An 18,343-nucleotide genomic window follows, 5' to 3' on the forward strand; every position below is an offset into this window, starting at 1 on the left:
GCAAATTGTAAAGCAAAACAAATGGCAAACACGCTCATCAACTTATCACCAGCTTTAAAGCAAGGTGCACATGGAAGGGCTTCAAACAAATACAACAGCAAAAAGTTTCCCAGCACACTCGCCAGCCAGCATGCAAAAAAACTTGTCTCAACGCTAAGGTTTAAAACAGAGGTTTTAGATACACGTCTTGTGCAGAATATGTGAAAGCCGCACAGCCTAGGCACCTCTGTGTAGTGCGGTCCTAACTCTAACCTATAAGAGTCTTCATCTTGGAGCACATGCAGCAAAAGATACAATTGGGTGCAGGTTTGCCAGGAGGTAGCCCAACCCCCTTAAAGGCACAAGGACACACAAGTGACCACGCACATCACAACCTAAAACCTCTCCGGATGACAGAAATGATGAATGCAAACGAGTCTGAATTTCTGATACAAAAAATTTCGGACGAAATTAGCGGTACGAATTTCGGTTTTTGGACGAATCTGCGTTGCAGTAAAGTGACATTAGACAAAAGAAAAAAAAAATTTCAGTCAGTAGAAGCAAAGTGACATTAGACAAAATATTTTTTTTTTCAGTCAGCAGCAGAAGAAAAAAAAAACAGTGTGAGATTTATATCAGACCCTTTATGTCTGGTAGAAGTGTTAGGAGGAACCCCCAAGTTAAAAGTTAAAATAATGTGCATGGAATTCCCCCCAAATGTCATACCAGGCCCTTTAGATCTGGTAGGAATTTTAAGGGGGAACCCCACCCCCGAAAAATGGGGAAAAAATGTGGGGTCCCCCCTAAAATTCCTACCAGACCCTTAGTCTGAGCACAGGCCTGGCAGGGCAGGAAAGGGGGAGGGTGAGCGAGCGCCCCCCTCCCTTCCATACCAGGCCACATGACCTTGGCACTGTGAGGGTCTCGATGGGGACAAGGGCCTCTTCCCCACAAGCCTTGGGGCATTGGTTGTGGGGGTCTGCGGGCAGGGGGCTTATTTGCATCGGGGTATCCTTTTATTTAAGGGGGCACCCAGATGCCACCCCCACCTATAAAATGAGTAAGGGGTACTTGTACCCCCTACTCATTAACTAAAGAGCTAAAATTCGATGTAAATAAAGAAACCACACTTTTACAAAAAATCCTTTAAGTGAAAAATAAAAAAAAGAATGAATTTTTTACTATTCCTTTATTTAAAAAAAAAAAAATGGATCCATCAATGTAGTCCCTCCTAACATTCCCAGCAGACCTAAATGGTCTGGTATCAATTGGGGGAAACCTCATGCTTTTTTTTCCTCTTATGCAGAAAAAAAAAGAAAAAAGTATTTTTTTTTTTAGTCTAATGTCACTTTGCTGCAATGAATATTTGCCCAGGACAAAAATGTGTAAATACTACCGATAACTAATTTCATCCGAATCCCAAAACGAATTAACTTTCGGACCCGAATCCCGAAAAACGTAATAACGGAAAATCCGAATTAAAACGAAACTAACTTTATAGTGGGGCGACAGGGACCAGACCAGAATCGTAGAGCCCTGGACATTGTGTCCTTGTTGCGTTCTGGCTGGGAAGGGAGACTACTCTCTGTGGACCTTCAAAAGGCATTCGATTCAGTGACATGGGAGTATTTGTTTCAGGTGTTGGAGAGGTGGGGGTTTGGGCCCTGCTTTTTGCAGATCCTCTATAACCTTTATTCTAATCCCCGGGCGATGGTTCGGATCCATGGCTACCTATCAGACCCAATTGATGTTTTCAGAGGTATGAGACAGGGCTGCCCGCTCTCGCCCATTTTATTTGCTATTGCAATTGCATCACTAGCAGTTGCTATCAGAGCAAATCCCGATATCAAGGGGGTTACCTGTGGTGACCAGGAACACAAATGTGCGCTTTTCGCAGATGATATGTTGTTATTTTTTACATCTCCGGTGACCTCCTTGCCTAATGTTTTGAAAACTATGACCACTTTTGTTGATATCTCCGGATTAATTAATCCAAGTCCATCGCTCTAAATATTAATCTTCCACTGGATCTATGGGCGGGTTTGACTTCTCACTTTTCCTTTACCTGGGACACTGAGTCTTTGCCTTATCTGGGGATCAATTTAACATCCAACTTCTCTAACTTATACAAGTCTAATTATCCTCCTCTCTTCCGACGATTGCTGAGTGATTCCAAAAAGTGGTCCTCTTACAATTTGTCCTGGCTGGGCAGGATAAATACAGTCAAAATGACTATCCTCCCACGACTGCTCTACCTTTTTCGCGCCCTGCCTATCGCGGTTCATAGGGTGAACCTACTGAGGTTTCAATCTGCAATCGTCAAGTACATTTGGGGGTAAAAGAGGCCTCGATTTGCTAAACCTGTACTATATCGCTCTAAAAGGGTCGGGTGGTCTGGGGGTTCCCAATTTTTGGCTATACTATCAGGCAACATGTCTTACTCAGCTCTCCACTGTCTATTCACGCCGGGAGGTTCCTGACTGGATAGTGATGGAATCGCATTCGGCTTCTAGAGTGTCAGTGGATTTGCTGATGTGGATGGCCCCAAATGTAGGCCTGTGGTGTTAGCTCCGACATTATCGCACTCCTTGGCTATGTGGGACAGGTTAAGGAGGAATTATCCTTTGGCGTCCCCTCATATGCCACTAGCTTCCCTCTTTGGTAATCCACGTTTTCCTCCTGGACTACATTCGCAGAGTTTTAAATGGTGGATTAATAAAGGCCTTTACCGTATAGGAAATTATTTTAAGGATGGCAAACTGCTGACACGATTGTATTGTGCTGACAGGTTGCGTCTGCCCTCGACGGAGCTGTTCTGCTTTGGTCAAATCCGACACTTTTTGTCATCCTTTGGCCCGGAGCGGGACACCTTCCCTGGCACTTACCCCTTACGAGAGATGGTGTTGGGACTTCACTAACCCGCAGGGTGGAATTTCTCTAATCTACTCACTTCTTTCAGATCACCCTACCAAATTGCCATACATGCTAGCTTGGGAACGTGATTTGTCACTAACTCTTCCCCTAGAATCTTGGCATTGCTGTTGCTCAAGGATTTCCCGGGGTCTACTTAATATTTCCTTGATTGAGGCAAACCTTAAAGTTTTCATGCTATGGTATATTGTCCCTTCCAGGCTGGCCACCATTTTTCCTGCTACATCCCCTCTATGCTTTTGAGGCTGCTCAGAGTTGGGCACTATGATTCATACTTGGTGGCTCTGTCCTCGTCTGCCTCCTTTCTGGAACATAATTTTTGCATTGCTTTATCGGGTTACAGGAGTGCAGGTTCCTAGGGATCGACGATATACACTTCTTAATCACCCTATCACATCTGTATCCAAAGCCTTTGATAAACTAATTGCTTTTATTTTTATTGCAGCCAAGATATCTATTGCCAAGGCCTGGAAGACAGACAAGGTATCCTTCGCATATTTCAAAAGTAAAATGTCTTGGATAATGACTCATGAAAAACTGGCAAGCAAACTACAAGATAGACACAAGCAGTTTGGGGATATGTGGGACCCATGATTGGCTTATATAAACATATAAATGATTTGCTGGTATATCTATATCTGTAATATATCTTGTTTTATATCCAACTTGCTTTGATAATAACTGGGAGGGGGTAACAACACCCTAGGAACCTTCTTTTCCCCTCATTCTTTCTTTCTTTTTTTCTTCCCCTTACCATTTACTTTTTTATTTTTCTCTCTCTCTCCTTTTTTTGTGCTTCTTCTCCTCCGTTTGTTTTGTTTTATTGTTCGGCCCATGATGGCTCAGTGTCCTTGATGAGCGGACACTCCTTAGGGAGTGGGATACGGCGCCAAGATACTTCTATAACTATAGTTTTAACTTGGTTAGAACCAACCTTGGTTGGTCCAATGTCTAAAGATTTCTTGGACTGTACTCAAGACTGATGTTATTAGGTAAGATGATGGCAGCTATAATAGATTCTTATTGTCTAGGGCTGATTGAATGTCTTTGTCTGTACCTTTTATGTTATGTATGTTATTGTACCTGAGTTATGTGGACTCAGTATCTTTACAAAATGAAAAACTTAATAAAATACTTTGAAAGTAAAATGAAACAATTTTTTTGCCATTGACATAGACTAAACATGTCTAGTGACAACGGTGGAAACCTGCTGCCACCCTTTGTCAAGAAAAGTTCAAACATGTGCAATGCTTTTTACACATCCTCAGTCTGGTGGTACACTGGTTCCCAGTTAGGTACCCTGGTTTGCATGATGTCCTGTGGCAGGCCAGAAGACTGTGCATCTACTTCAGGTTGTCACACCCAGCAACCTGAACCTGGTTGAACTTCAGTGGCATTTCGCTTGACAGTAGCTGCATTTGAATATGAATATTGTTACTTGTACAAGACACGTACACACTCTGTGGATCTGGGTTTATTTGCAGCACCCCAGTGGCTCTTGATTCAGCATACATATACTGTCTAGTTACCATTTGAGCAGGCAATCCGAAAGGTGAGCCAGGGGGAGGTGGGAATCAGCGACACAAACCGGTTGGAGCACACACTGTGTGTAATAGACCAGGCAGACACAGCAGAAGGAGGAAGAGGATGACTTCCTGGTATCTCATGCCTGCGTGATCCTTTCACAACAGACTCTATACCTGTGAGGCATGAGAAGGCAGAGGGGAGTACAAGGAGGAAGGATGTGGTGCCATTGGTGAGAAAGAAGAGCAAATGGGGTGGGATTACATCAGTGGCAGACCTAGGCAGAGCTCCTTTTGCGCCAAGGTTGTGCTCCGTGTGGCGGAGGATCGGTACATACCAGTGATATGCACTGATCCTCTGTGCAGAGCTGTGCTGCCCCACTTCTCCCCCAGCACCTGCGCCCGAGGAGAGAGCCTCAGTCACCTCGCCTTCGCTACGGCCCTGGACCTAAGGAACAGAGGACCCTGGTGCAATAATTTTATCTTGCCTCCCCCTTCCTGCTCCCAAGTGGGGGGGGGGGGAAGCGGATCTCACTTGCCCCCCAACCCCTCTGGCGGTCTCTGCACCAGAGCAGCTTACACTCTAATGTCCCCCCACAGTCACACAGTATTATACCACAGTGCTGTACAAAGAACACTGAGCCAGTCACATTAGTTTCTCAACAGAGGAGCCTAAAGCAGAATGGCACCGGTTGTAGGGGGACTACAAATAGCAGCAATACATTATATAGCAATGAAGAACAGTATATGAACTCACTGGGCTCTGTACTTAGGAACGCACTGTGCTTTGGAATCCACAGACCCCGCAGAGCCTACCTGAGGGTGACCCTGCAGAGCACACCATAGATCCTGCACAGCCCACCTGAGACTCTCTGTGGTGGGCTCTGCAGGGTCTCAGGTGGGCTGGTCTGGGTCCGTTTCCCTGCACACGCAGCTCCTCTTACCTGCTGCTGGGCCCTGGCCTCTTCTGCCACCGGACCAGTGATGCTGGGCCCCAGCCTCCTCCACCTCTGGGTCAGTGATGCTGGGCCCCAGCCTCCTCCACGTCCAGACTGGCGATGCTAGGTCCCAGCCTCTTCCACCAGCAGACCATCTCCATCGGCCGACCATCGGCAGACTTATCTCCGCTGCTGGGCCCGACCCCCATCTTCTCTACTGCTGGCCCCGGCTTCCATCTGCTCTGCTGGTGGGCCCCAGACTCCTGACCAGGGCCTCCCTCTGACCTGGGCATGGCAGTAGTTATGCTACTGCCCGGAGGCAATTGCTCCCTGGCCCAGGAGGCAATTGCGGCAGGCCCCCAGCCTTGGACCCTGGGGTGGCCGCACCAACTGCACTGCCAGTAGTTCCACCCCTGGATTTGATGATTGAGGACACCATTGTCCTCCGCAACCCCAAGGACTAGGGTTCCTCTGCTGCCAGAAATTTGTGGTAAACAGGCAGCAGAGCCTGTGCAAGGACCCCAGGATTTGGACCTTAAGCAGTGGACCCATAACTGGCTGTCAATAACATTCCAATTGTGGCCTATTACTACTGCATGGAAAAACAAATTTCACAGCAAAAAACTACCTAAAAAGATTTTTTTACTATATTACACATGCAAATAATGCAATGTCAGGATATGATGTTGCTGACACTATAAGTGAAAATCCAAACACATACAGCTTAAAGGCATCTCTCAAGCATGCATTAGAAAGGCATGGTATTTTTCCTAAAAGTCTCATTAAACAAAAGGTCCTATACCCTTTTGGGGTCATGCTCCTTTGTCTAAGATCCTTTGCTCCTTTATCTGGGATTTAAGAGAAAATATCGATAATATTCACAATTATTAATTGCTTTTTAGTCTAGTTCAGGACCAGCCATGGATTTGTCCAGGTTGGGGTGCTGTCCAACCCGCCCCCCAGGCAGAGGCTGGAGTGAGAGAAGAGTTTCACTAGGAATTAGGATGAAGATGGAGGAGGCCTGTGCTGTTGTCAGAGGAGGAGAACCAGGGAAGATGATGGCTACTGGAGGTGCCTGGAACCTAGAGGCCCTCAGGAGCAAGTCTGGTGTCTCTCCTGCTGAGGATTTGTTGTAATTCCCTGCTACTGATGAGCTACTCAATTCCCTGATTGAGTAGCTAATATGCTACTCAAATGACTATTCGCTGTATCACAAATGGATCTACACTGAGATGCTAAAAAGGTCTGGTGAGTCTGGAGTCTATGTCTGTACTACCTCGGATGTCTAGGACTCCTATACCCTTTCTCCCCAATGTGAAGATGTTAATAAATGTTTTTCAGCACTGTACTACTGGAGTCGATATCAGCTTTGTGGGCACTAGAAGAGGGTGGTTAAATGCTATTGGGGCATCTGAAGAACAAAGCCCCTAGACAACTAGCGATGACCCAGGTTATTCTGGCGGCTCCTTCGGGGGTGAGTGCTACACTTAATATTCACAGTTTAAAAATATATCTGTAACTTAATAAATAATTTTCTCAGGGGCCTTTTAATAAAAAAGTGACAAAGTTCACTTTGCTCCTTTTAATTTCTCTTGCACTAGTGTGAAAAGAAAGCTGCAGAAAAGGTCTTTGAAATCTACAGTAGAAATGTTAATGTTTTTGTGATTGTTTTTAACATTTGGGGAAAAACCAGTGCAAAAAATGTATCTTATTTTCTTCAAAGGTTCTTCACCCAAGTATTTTGTATATAGTAGGGAAAAGTTAGATGCACTGTTTTTTGCTTGCAGTTTGGGGGTAGCCCCACTGCAAGGGTTAAGATTTCTTCTGCCCGTAGTCCATCTTTAACAAAGAGTATAAATGGAGAAATGGTAAAAGAGAATAGAAAGACAGAAAGAGAGAGAGAATAGAGCAAATAAGTGGAGAAAATATATAGAAAAAATATTTCATGCAATTCATTCAGTCAGGAGATCTCATACTTTAATCTCCAGGACACTGTGTTAGTTATTAAAAAATAACTTCACGACAGTAGGATCTAGTATTATTTAATTTGTAACACAAATTCAGATACTATGAAACTTACTGCATACTACTTTATCCAATCTCTTGCTTGTTCATGCACTCTTTTCCCGGTGACAGGCTTTCGTTAAAATAAACACTTGCTATTTAAAACTACACTAAACTGACAAAACATTTATCTTTTCAATTAAATTTTAAATTTAAATTTACAAAATATTGAAATGTGAAATGATATACTGCAAAATTCTTATGACAAGTTGACATCAAGATATTAATATGTATGTGGCTGCAGATAGCAGAGCAACACCCTCAGGTAAATAATTGTTTTAATTCATATTTTATGCATATAAGATACCAGGTGTTCCTGGAATTTTTTTCTTCATCGATATTTGTAAAAATCCTTTGGTGCATGTAGATATATAATGTATGTGTTTTTGTAACAAAAAACAAAAAAAATATATTTTGATTGTACACCTAATAAATATAAAATAGGCTTAGGCCAGCAAGGTGAGCTTTAGGTTTCTTTTCACTTGTTCTCCACTTATGCCAAAACAATGCATGTTGTTTGAAGGGCACAAAAGCTTAAAACACAATGCGCACACACACACTCACACTAATTAATTATTATATACTTAATTGATTAATCAATCAAACAATCAGAGCATTGGTTTGTACTCCTCTGTTCTCTTCCTTTTCCCACTTTCATTAAGAGAGAGAGCATGGATGAGCCTGGTTGCACTAATTAATTGTGAGTCCTGATTTACATGTATTGTTCCTCTCATCTCTAAAACAATACAATTATGATGCATGGAGCCTTTAACAATTTACAAACAGTTTGTATTTCCCATCCTTGAAATTTTAGGAGCATAGTAGCTGCATATAATAATTACAGTTGGCGTGCAAACAGCAGCAATATGTGAAAGAGTTCTAGGAAATGTTTGTGTTTTGTGTTTGTTTCTTTGTGACTTTTGTCTCCACATTCCAGCCTGTTGGCACCACTGCAAAACTGTGGTGCTACTGGCCAGTTTTTACCCACCCATACCTGAGTGCTCTAACATTTTAGAAAGATAGCTGCCTATAGCCTGTGTCTCTACATTTAGCCCTGTTGACGTTGCTGTCAAACTGTGACTGTGTGTGCGTATGCCGATTTTTACTTACAAATAAGGGGTGTAGCTATTTTTTTAAGAAGGCATCTACTTGTGGCTTCCAGCTCTACATTGAGACCTGTTGGTATTTTGTGCAAATATGCCTGTCAATGGTCAAATGAAAAGTGCATTAGGCATTAGATTTATTGCCCTGTGGTAGACATGTGCACCAGCAAAAAAATTGTTTAGTTTTGTTTAGTTTTGATTCGGATTTTGCGTTATTTCGTTTTTCGGAATTCGGGTCCAAAAGTCAATTAGTTTCGGAATTCAGACGAAATTAATTAGCGGAAATCCGTACAAAATTTTGTTTCTAATTAGTTTTGTTTTCGTTTCCTTTGTTCGTTGCAGCAAATAGAATAGACGTTTTTTTGTTCTCAAATGTCACTTTGCTGCAATGAAATTTCGTCCAAAAAACAAAAGTTTGTCCAAAAAAAAAAAACAATCGGAAATTCGGAATCGGAAATTCGGATTTGTTTGCATTCGTTATACCTGTAATTGGGAATTCGTATACATCCGAATCCACGAATTTCGAAAATTTCGTCCGAATTTCGATTCGTAACGAAACGAATCGCACATGTCTACCCTGTGGCCCTCTCATAAATTGGCCACAAGATTGTGCTAAGAGAAAATATCTCTATTTACAGTGATCTTAGACTACCTTTTTAAAAAAAAAGTTCCCAGCAAACGTCAGCCCAAGAAGTAAGGAACACGTGCATTCTGGGAAGTCAGACTCCATCTTGGAACCGAGGACAGGAGGATCTAGTGCCATCCTGAGCACGTTTGGAGAAAACACCCAAATTCACCTTATGACAGCATCGCTGGTAGGGATGGACTTGATTCTTAGAATATTTGTCAGCTATCACTCTATTTACATGTTCATATATTGATTGTATGTTTTCATGTTCTTTTCAACCAGTTTCACCCATCCTGTTTTGTTAATAAAGCTTCAAGATTTCCAGTCTGGCTTACTGCAGAATAGGAGGGTTTAGTTGCATGTCAAGCTATACACAGGTCACAGGGTAACGTATAGCAAAAAACAGAAAAAAAGAACATTATTTTATTTGTACATAAAAAATAAACATAATTATTTCTGATAATTCTGCCAGTCAAAGCAAGCCTTGTACAGATTTATGGTATCTTTCAAGCCTATAATTTAAAGGATTTGTGAATTTTCCATGACACCTTCAAAGCCATATGAGCAGCCCCCTCCCTCCCAGCCAGGGACCTGCGGTCAGGGGAGGCAGGTGAAGCATAGCCTCACCTAGTATTATGAAGAAAAAAAGGTGTCAGCTTCAAGTCTGAAGCTGACAGCTTTTTCTCCATTCAGAGCGGAAGTTACAGGTTACACAGCAGGGAAAGCCTCCCTGCTGTGTAACCTGTCATGGATGGAGCGCTGCCTGGTAAATACTGCATCCGGCTTATGACAGTTAGGTTACACAGAAGCGGGCTTCGCCACTGCTTGTGTAACCTAACTTGGTGAGGCAAGAGCTGTCACAGCCTCTACTATGTGTTAGAGGCGTGAGCTCTGTGGATGGCTTGGACCAATGGCAAAGCACCATTGGTCCAAGCTGTCCAATCAAAAAAAAACAGTGAGGGCATTAATCCCGATTCCTCACCAGTGACGAGCAAGTGAGGGACAGGGAGGCTCCTCCCTGTCTCCTCCCTTCCTCCTCCTCACACAGCTTGGTTACCGAGCTGGGGGAGGGACTTCTGCTGGATGGGGCAGAGCTTCGGCAGGACAGGGGTGGAGCTGCGGCGGGCTGGGGGATGCCTCACCCAGCACAGAAGGCACGGCACATCACTGCTCCCAACTGTGGGGAAATTCCCATACTATTTGGTTTTCAATAGATTGTCTAGCAGCCCTCTATAGGGTCTCAGACCCCAAGATACAGGCCACCTTCTGAATTCTTCAGCCCAAGCTCAGGCCCCTTTTTCAGTAAAGACCATACAACATACTACAATTTCAAAAAGCTTTACAGCACAACTAGTAACTGTAAATTAGTAAGCTAATGTACTGTTACTGTCACCTATATGCCTTTGCAGTAACTTGTATACATCCACTTTCTGCTTATATGCCTTTTGTGTAATTAAAATTAGACTTGTGCGCCGTCAACAGATTTGTTCTGTTTCGTTTCGGAATATACGTTATTTCGTATTTCGTAATTCGTAACTGAACTCAATTTGGATTCGGATTCGTCCGAAATATGAATTTTCGTTAGTGGCGGTTATATTTTCGTAACTTTACGAACATTCGTTATGATGAAGTTAAAAAGCAAAATACCTTTGTTAATATTGGAGTGGTAGTTGTTTTTTTAATCCGAAATGCGAATTCCGTTAACGTACCTGTGTATTGTAATGCAACCCTCAGCAGCAGCGGATCCGTATCTCGGATTAAAAAAAAAATCTTGTCATGTTGTTCAACCTCATTTACATTTTACAGGGGTAATATTAGTTCCTGTTTCAAAGAAATTCGGATCCGAAATTCGTTAACGGAATTTCGTATTTCGGATATAATTCGGAAACTGCCATTCGGATTTCGGATGCTCCGAAATTCGGAATTTCAGGAAAATTTGTACGAATTTCGATTTGTAACAAAACGAATCGCACATGTCTAATTAAAATACTGTGTGGATTTGATTGCTGCCAGACCCATAGATCAGAATACTTCCAGATTGGAAAGTAATCATCAGCTAAGTATCAAAGTGCTTAAACATATTTTAAAATCTTAGTCCTAGCCTTTTTATAAAAAGTCCTAGTATTTTTATAAAATGTGTTCAGCCACTGTGGAGCAACAGATGGCATAGGGATTACCATGCAAGCTTTGATTGTATTAATAGAATTTTAATACCGAACACAAAATAGCCACAAGACTTCTGAAGAGGTTTATGTGAATAACATAGATTATAGATTCCCAGTGACAATTACGAATTCGCAATTGTTCAGCCAGGTAGCCATAGGTTTTTTTAACTAAAATGCTAATACAATAATGCCAGAAAATAGATGAGTACTGACTGCATAATGTAGAATGTAACCTTAAATCGTCATTGCATTGATTCTGTCAAGCTACACAGATAAAGCCTAACTGTACAATGTACAAATGTATACATATATTCACTAACAAAATTGCTAAATGTTAAAATTAATTTAAAACGTTAAAATAAATAATTACTTTGTCTCCTTTTTTATATTGGATTCTTTTTATTCCCTGCACAACACTGTATTTAAAAAAAAATAAGGATGATGGAGGAAGAATGGGCCTCAGTATACTGCTGACATTTTTTAAATATTTTATACAATGTGGGTTCTTGATAATGAACATCTCTTGTGTTGCTTTAAAATACCAGAAAAATGTTTGTAGTCCCCACAGTGACATAATATGAGGCTAGAAAAGAGTGTGAAGCCTGCCGGAGGTTCGGCTCAGCCGATCCAGATATTGGATCGGCTGAGTCGAACTCCTTCTGCACTTCAGGTCAGCCGAACATGCTAAGCATGTTCGGCTGATCCGAAGCCACACGAAGCAAGCCGATGTACGGCTGATTTCAGCCGATGTACGGCTGAAATCAGCCGTACCAGCCTGCAGTGAATAGCCGAACAGTGTTCGGCTCACTTCACTTCTGATCGGTCATTCACTCGGCTGCCCTCGGCAGCTTTGTGAATAGACCCCTGTGTGTCTTGTGTGCACACTGGCATGAGGCTGCAGCTGTATCATGTTTAGGAGTGTCAGTCAGATAATTCTGTAGTGAATACTGGTGCGGTGCTCACTAGTGCAGATGAAATCCAACTCTAGGCTAAATTTGTTAAATGTTTTTTAGAGAGCACGGAAGGAAGTATTTATTTCTCTCTGTATTATAATTTGGGAGAAAATTTCCCTGCTCTTTGTAAATTCATCAGATGTCATGAAAAAAGGAAATGAGTGACAATTTTCCAAAAGGGACATGTGCAGCAATAAAAACACAGTTTCAGTAGTGTGAGGAACGTTTGGAACCTCTGTCAAAATTGTATTATTGTGTCCTCATGAGGGAGATTTCTCCTTATTTCCTGTTTAGATCAGCTAGAACAAAAGGAACAGAGAAATCTCCTCTACGGGGCACAAATATAATTTAATGTATAACATATGGTATTAATGGTTACTGTCTTGTAATGGTATATTTATCATACCAGGAAGAAACAAATGCCAATATCTATTATTTTCCTTTTTAAATCACAATATGTATGCACTCATTGCCAATTATAGTATATAAATAAATACAGTATAAATAAGTTTATACAGTATAAATAAACTAAAATACAAGAGTAACATCTATCAGAAAACTTGGGACCATTAAAAGCCAATGATGTGTATAAAGTGAATAAAAGTCCATGGCAGTTCACACTCTCAGAAATCCATTGTGTCAGTCATTACCAAACAGAAACTAAAAACAAGCTCAGTCATGAAGGGGTTAAAGCTTTGCAAACAAACATTTAAACAACAGTATCATGTAACACCCAATCAGATTTCTGATTATTGTTGTGACACTGAAAAAATGTTGATGGGCTGGTATGGCAACCCATCACCTTGTCTTACTGTTTATATAACACATTTTGGTCTATGTGGAGTCTGATTACATATTTTGGTTAGTGTCAGGTCTAATTTCAGTTGTTAGGAGTAAAAAGATAAGGCAAGCCAGTCATTGTAAACAAAGGGTGATACAGCACACAATAAATCCACAGGTATATGGCTCAGCCTTCTTTACTAACATTACTTTAAACAATTACTTTGGCACTAAAAAGCTAGTAGGGGACACTTATGACATCTTCTTCACAGGAATGCAATTCTTTTTGCTACAGTGTACAAAAGTAATGTAGATTTTATCTAAGAAAAGTAATAAAGTCTCTTTTTCTGCGCTGTTCTAGATGAATTAAACAGTAGGAAATTGGTCCAACAAAATCCACCTGAACGTCCATCATGGCATAAAATAGAAGCATTTTGAAAGCAAGCCACTGCAGGATAAACCACAGGAGGTACATTTAGCAATCCAAGAGAAAAGGTGAGTGTTGGGAGAAAAGCACAGCCAAGAAACATGACCAAGAAGCCATTTATTGTCACAGAATCAATAGCTCAGGAAACATTCCACTTAGCTTCTAAGATGTACAAAAACTCTGACCTGCCTCCAGGGGCTAATGTGGTTCCCTGTTGTTAGGAAGAAGAACCCTTAAAAAGTAATCGCTCTTCTCTAATGGATCAGAGTCAGTTTATCAAAATGACACATACAAGAGACATGCTTTCTTTTCTTTGCATATCAAGTCCAAGAGCAGGATTTTGGGCAACAGACTTTTTATCGGTACTGTTTATCATCATTTCTTAGATATAGGTATATAATGTACATTACTAAGTACATTTATTACATAATGCATTTTCTGAAGGAATCATTTTCAGTCTAGCCTGCAATTAATTAATTTGATTAATTAATTATTTTGAGTCAGGCAAAGACTAATTTGCACTTCGATCCTGTGCCCACCCCCACAGCAGGACATGGGGCCAAACCTAAGGTAATCACAGTGCAGGCCCTGTCCAGGAGCTTTTATGTGTAGAGAAGTTAACATGTGATATATACGTTTGTACAGTGTACATATGAAAGGAGAACTAAACCCACAAAGTCATGATATCTTTCCTGTACACAAAAGAGCCAGTAAAACATTTCAAATGCTTACATGATGGAAGGACTAGGCTCCCTCCATGCACCCAATTCTGGATCTGGGCCAGAGTAAGCCAGTTTGTGCCCTGGCCTCACAAATATCCCGTTCCCAGCTTTTACTAGATGCAGAAGAATCACGAAGGATATGAAAGCTGGCACATAATGGGACCTTGATCCCAAGAAAGTGATCGAAGGATCTTAATGCCCCTTTAGGGCAGCAAGAGAGCATATGGAAGATATCCTGATGGGGTTGTGTCTGCTTTAACTAGTTCAGATAACTAGATAAAATTGAGGAGTGGGCTGCAGCATGGCAACTAAGATTCAGTATCGAAAAATAGAACATTATACACTTGGGAACTAAAAACATGTATGCAAAATACTCTTTAGGAAATGGTCCGCTGGGGAAGTAGCACATATGGTGAGCGCTTTGAGGATGCAGTCCACTCTCAATATCTTCTTTTTAAGAGCCTGCTAGCCCACTTCTATTTAAATTAAAATTTCACACATTCACATCAGATATCCTTGTATGGGCTGTTCAGTACATCCTGCTTGTAAAACAATACAGGTTTAGCCTACTGGCTTCCACTTTCAGCATTAATAATTTTGACACAACTGTACTCTCAGTAGTGCTGTCCCACACTTGTACTGGTGGCCCCTCAGGCTCTCAGCTCTTCCAGCCTCACCAGTTCCCCCAGCCTCCCTGGCTTGCAGCACACACACACACCACCTGATTCCACTTTTACTTCTAGGGGAGGCCTCCTGAGTTCTAAACACTGTCTGTTCCTATTTCCCAGCAGGAGCTCACCTTACTCCTCTCTGACTTCTGGGGGAGTCTTCCTGACTCCTGAACACTATCTGTTACTATTTCCCAGCAAAGGCTAAATCGCCTAGTCAGCACCCTTTCCTTAAGGGTTGTGCACACCTGTATCTAAACCCTGGACCCAGGTCTGTAGCTTTCTTCCCTCCCAAATCACGTTGAAACCTCCCGGTTCCAGGATCCCAAGCCGAATCCAGAAAAAAACCTTGCTTCTTGACACCTCTCGGCCCTTCTGGTTGCGAGTCCTCAATTCTACTGTGGGATTGCCACACAATACCACTAATATATATATATATATATATACATACACATACACATACATACACACACACACTACCGGTCAAAAGTTTTAGAACACACTCCAGTTTTTATTGAAATTTAAGCAGTTCCAGTCCAGTGAATAACCTAAAATGGTACAAAGGTAAGCGGTAAACCTCCGGAGATGGAAAAAAAAGATACTTAGGTTAACAAAAGCTGAAAAATAATGTACATTTCAGAGTTATACAAGAAGGCCTTTTTCGGGGAAGAAGAAATGGGTTAACAACTCACAGTTGTTCTGCAGCAAGTAAAGTAAATTAATCCTTGAAAGTTTATGCTAACAATTCCTACAGGTGTCCCAACTATCGTGGATTACTCACAAGCCCTCTGTCTGTATAAACACAGTGTTGGAACAGACTATTACTACACTCTCTTAAGCAATATTTGGACAGTATTGTACCACAGGAAGTAGTAAATTGCTCTCAAAATGGCAAGATCTTTAAAACACACCCAGATTCACTCACTTCAGTAAACCATGCCCACAGTCTGTTTTGTGTTATCATTACAGTGGCTAGACTTAGACATATATCTGCCATGAGTTAGGTAAGTCACAGACTGATCTAATGGGCAGTGCATTTCAATCACCAGTCTGTAGATATTCAAATGCAGTATTTTTCCAAACTTTGCTTTGCTGTGCCCCACCACCCCAATCTTTGAAGTATTGGAATATGGCTCTTTCATTGGAGTACACATGTCTTGAAGAATATCATATTCAGCAAAAACGCAACATTCATTTGCATGGCAATTCTGTAAATATGTGTAAATATATTGAAGTAAAATGTCTGCACATAGTAAGGTATTCAGTTATCAATACATTAATGGGTTTGGAATTAGTGTTTTTGAACTGCAAATGTGCATGACTACTCTCATACCAGTCCTAAGCCCATGTGCATCTGCACTAATTTACCAAAAATAGAGTCTGTCATCAAAGGTATGTACAGACTCAACTGCCATGGCAGAAACCATTCAGCTTAACCCCATGTACAGTACATGTGTTCACATGCATTCAAGGACATTATTGTACTATTAATATTAATGAACACTTAGTTTAATATATTTCTTAGCATTTACAGAATATTTGCAGGAATTAAATATATTCAATAGATCAGTGGTTCTCAACCTGTGTAACTTCAGGACCCACATTTGTCCTTGATGATTAAGTCGCAACCCAAGTTGCACTACAATGGAATGCACGGCATTGCAATAGTGGGCGTTCAGGTGCAGGCGATCGGACTGTGGGCGGGAGGTGCATTTGGGGTGTCATTCAAATGAATGGTAACACAACACACCTTCCACAACAGAACGCGCAGTAGGTGCAATAGCGTGGTAAAGTGCACTAATCGTATGGGACTATGCGATTAACGCACTGTGCTTGTGCACCTTATGAGAACTGGAGTGGATCCTCAGCTTGGGGACTGCAGTGCCGTGACAGAGCTCCATTCAGATGTGCATTGTTTGTACAGCTTCCCTTGTGTGCCCTGTAGCGGTGACGGGATCCAGAGTGTGACTTCACTAGTCCAGCCACCTCTACAGGGCACATGTGGGAGCTCTGAGCAATGCACACATGGATGGAGCTCCCTTATGGCCATACTTCAAGCCCACCCCACCTCAAGCTGACATGCAGGCCTGGGCAGCAGATTTTGAATGGCTGCTCGGCGCGAGAACTGACCGCGCTGCACTAAGGCCTTGTTCACACCTGGGCGTTTTACCTAAGCGCGTCACACGCGCGTTTTGTTCCCGGCGTTTGGCGCGTTTTCATGAGTGTTTTTAGCGCGTTTTTGTATTTTAGAAACGCGCGACGCACACGCGTTTTGGAGCAGCGACAGAGGTATCCAATGAAGAAGAATTCCTGTTTTTCCACAAGTGTCCAATGAAAAAGACATCCTGAGACGCAGCATTTCCCCTTCCTGTTGCAAAAGACTGTGTGGTGTGTGGATTATGTTTTGCAGACAGCAGTTTGGATTGATTTGTGACATATGGAGCTGACCAGACGTAGGAGGACTGCAGCAGTCGTTGCAGCACTGCGTTTGATAGCATTGTGGAGAAGGAGAGACAGTAGGCAAAGATTCTGGATCCATCCGGTAATAGCCAACCGTGAGGAAAGAGGCCAATTTTGGGCTATGTTTCAGACCCTACGTGGACATGAGGAGAAATTCTTCACCTACACCCGCATGTCCATAAAGAGGTTAGTACATAAACAATAGTGCTTATTGTTGTTCTGTCCCGTTCATTGTAATGGAGTACATGTATATGTTGTTCATGTATTCATATTGCTAATTGCTAGCATTGACCACAAACCTTTATATTTACAGTTTTGATGAGTTACTGGGATTGCTGTCTGTCCAGTTGGAGCGTCAGGACACCTTCATGCGGGGCAGCATTCCTCCGGAACGATTGGTGATCACTTTGCGGTAAGTTCAATAAATGACTCCTTTGTAGAATTATAAACCAATTAAATGTTGGCGTAAAGAAGCAACTTTATGAACCAAATTATATGTACCAAATAAATTATAAACCAATTAAATGTTGGCATAAAGAAGGAACTACAAATAACAGATCAACGCTGATCTGTGACCCCTCCCAAACTCTATTTTTAATCTGTTTTCAAGTGTTATTGATATGGAATGGGATATTAATGCTCTGTGTGTTGTGCCTTTTGCTGTAGTGCCCTGTGCGTTGTGCTGTTGTAACCTAGGTGTCTTGTTGATATGTATGCTGACGTATGACATGTGTGAACCTCCTACATATAACACAACCTTTTTTAAACAAACAATAAACATATTTTAAAAATTCGTCTTAACCACATCAAAAACCACACAAACTCATTGTTAAATTGTCTTAAAATTTTACTATATATATAAGGCATATAATAATTCTCCTGCTCAACCGGGTAGGAGAAGAAACTTAACACGGTGCCTTTACACAGACTTTTGAAGGCCAAATTTATAGATTTTGGTAGTTTGGGAGCGCAAAGTTAGGCTCATCCACCTGCATGTCCTCC

At 41.8% G+C, this 18,343-nt stretch overlaps 1 long non-coding RNA gene across 1 annotated transcript; it reads left to right on the top strand.

The window, feature by feature from the left end:
• Positions 1 to 1,374: 1,374 nt before the first annotated feature.
• LOC108789333 lies at positions 1,375 to 16,039 on the top strand. The gene is made up of 3 exons (XR_001941394.1): positions 1,375 to 1,479; positions 11,476 to 11,479; positions 16,029 to 16,039. It is a non-coding gene; the product is annotated as an uncharacterized LOC108789333 (long non-coding RNA).
• Positions 16,040 to 18,343: the final 2,304 nt, after the last annotated feature.

The sequence above is a fragment of the Nanorana parkeri genome, unplaced genomic scaffold (genome assembly GCF_000935625.1).
Source record: "Nanorana parkeri isolate BGI_ZX_2015 unplaced genomic scaffold, ASM93562v1 scaffold388, whole genome shotgun sequence".
Taxonomy (NCBI): Eukaryota; Metazoa; Chordata; class Amphibia; order Anura; family Dicroglossidae; genus Nanorana; species Nanorana parkeri.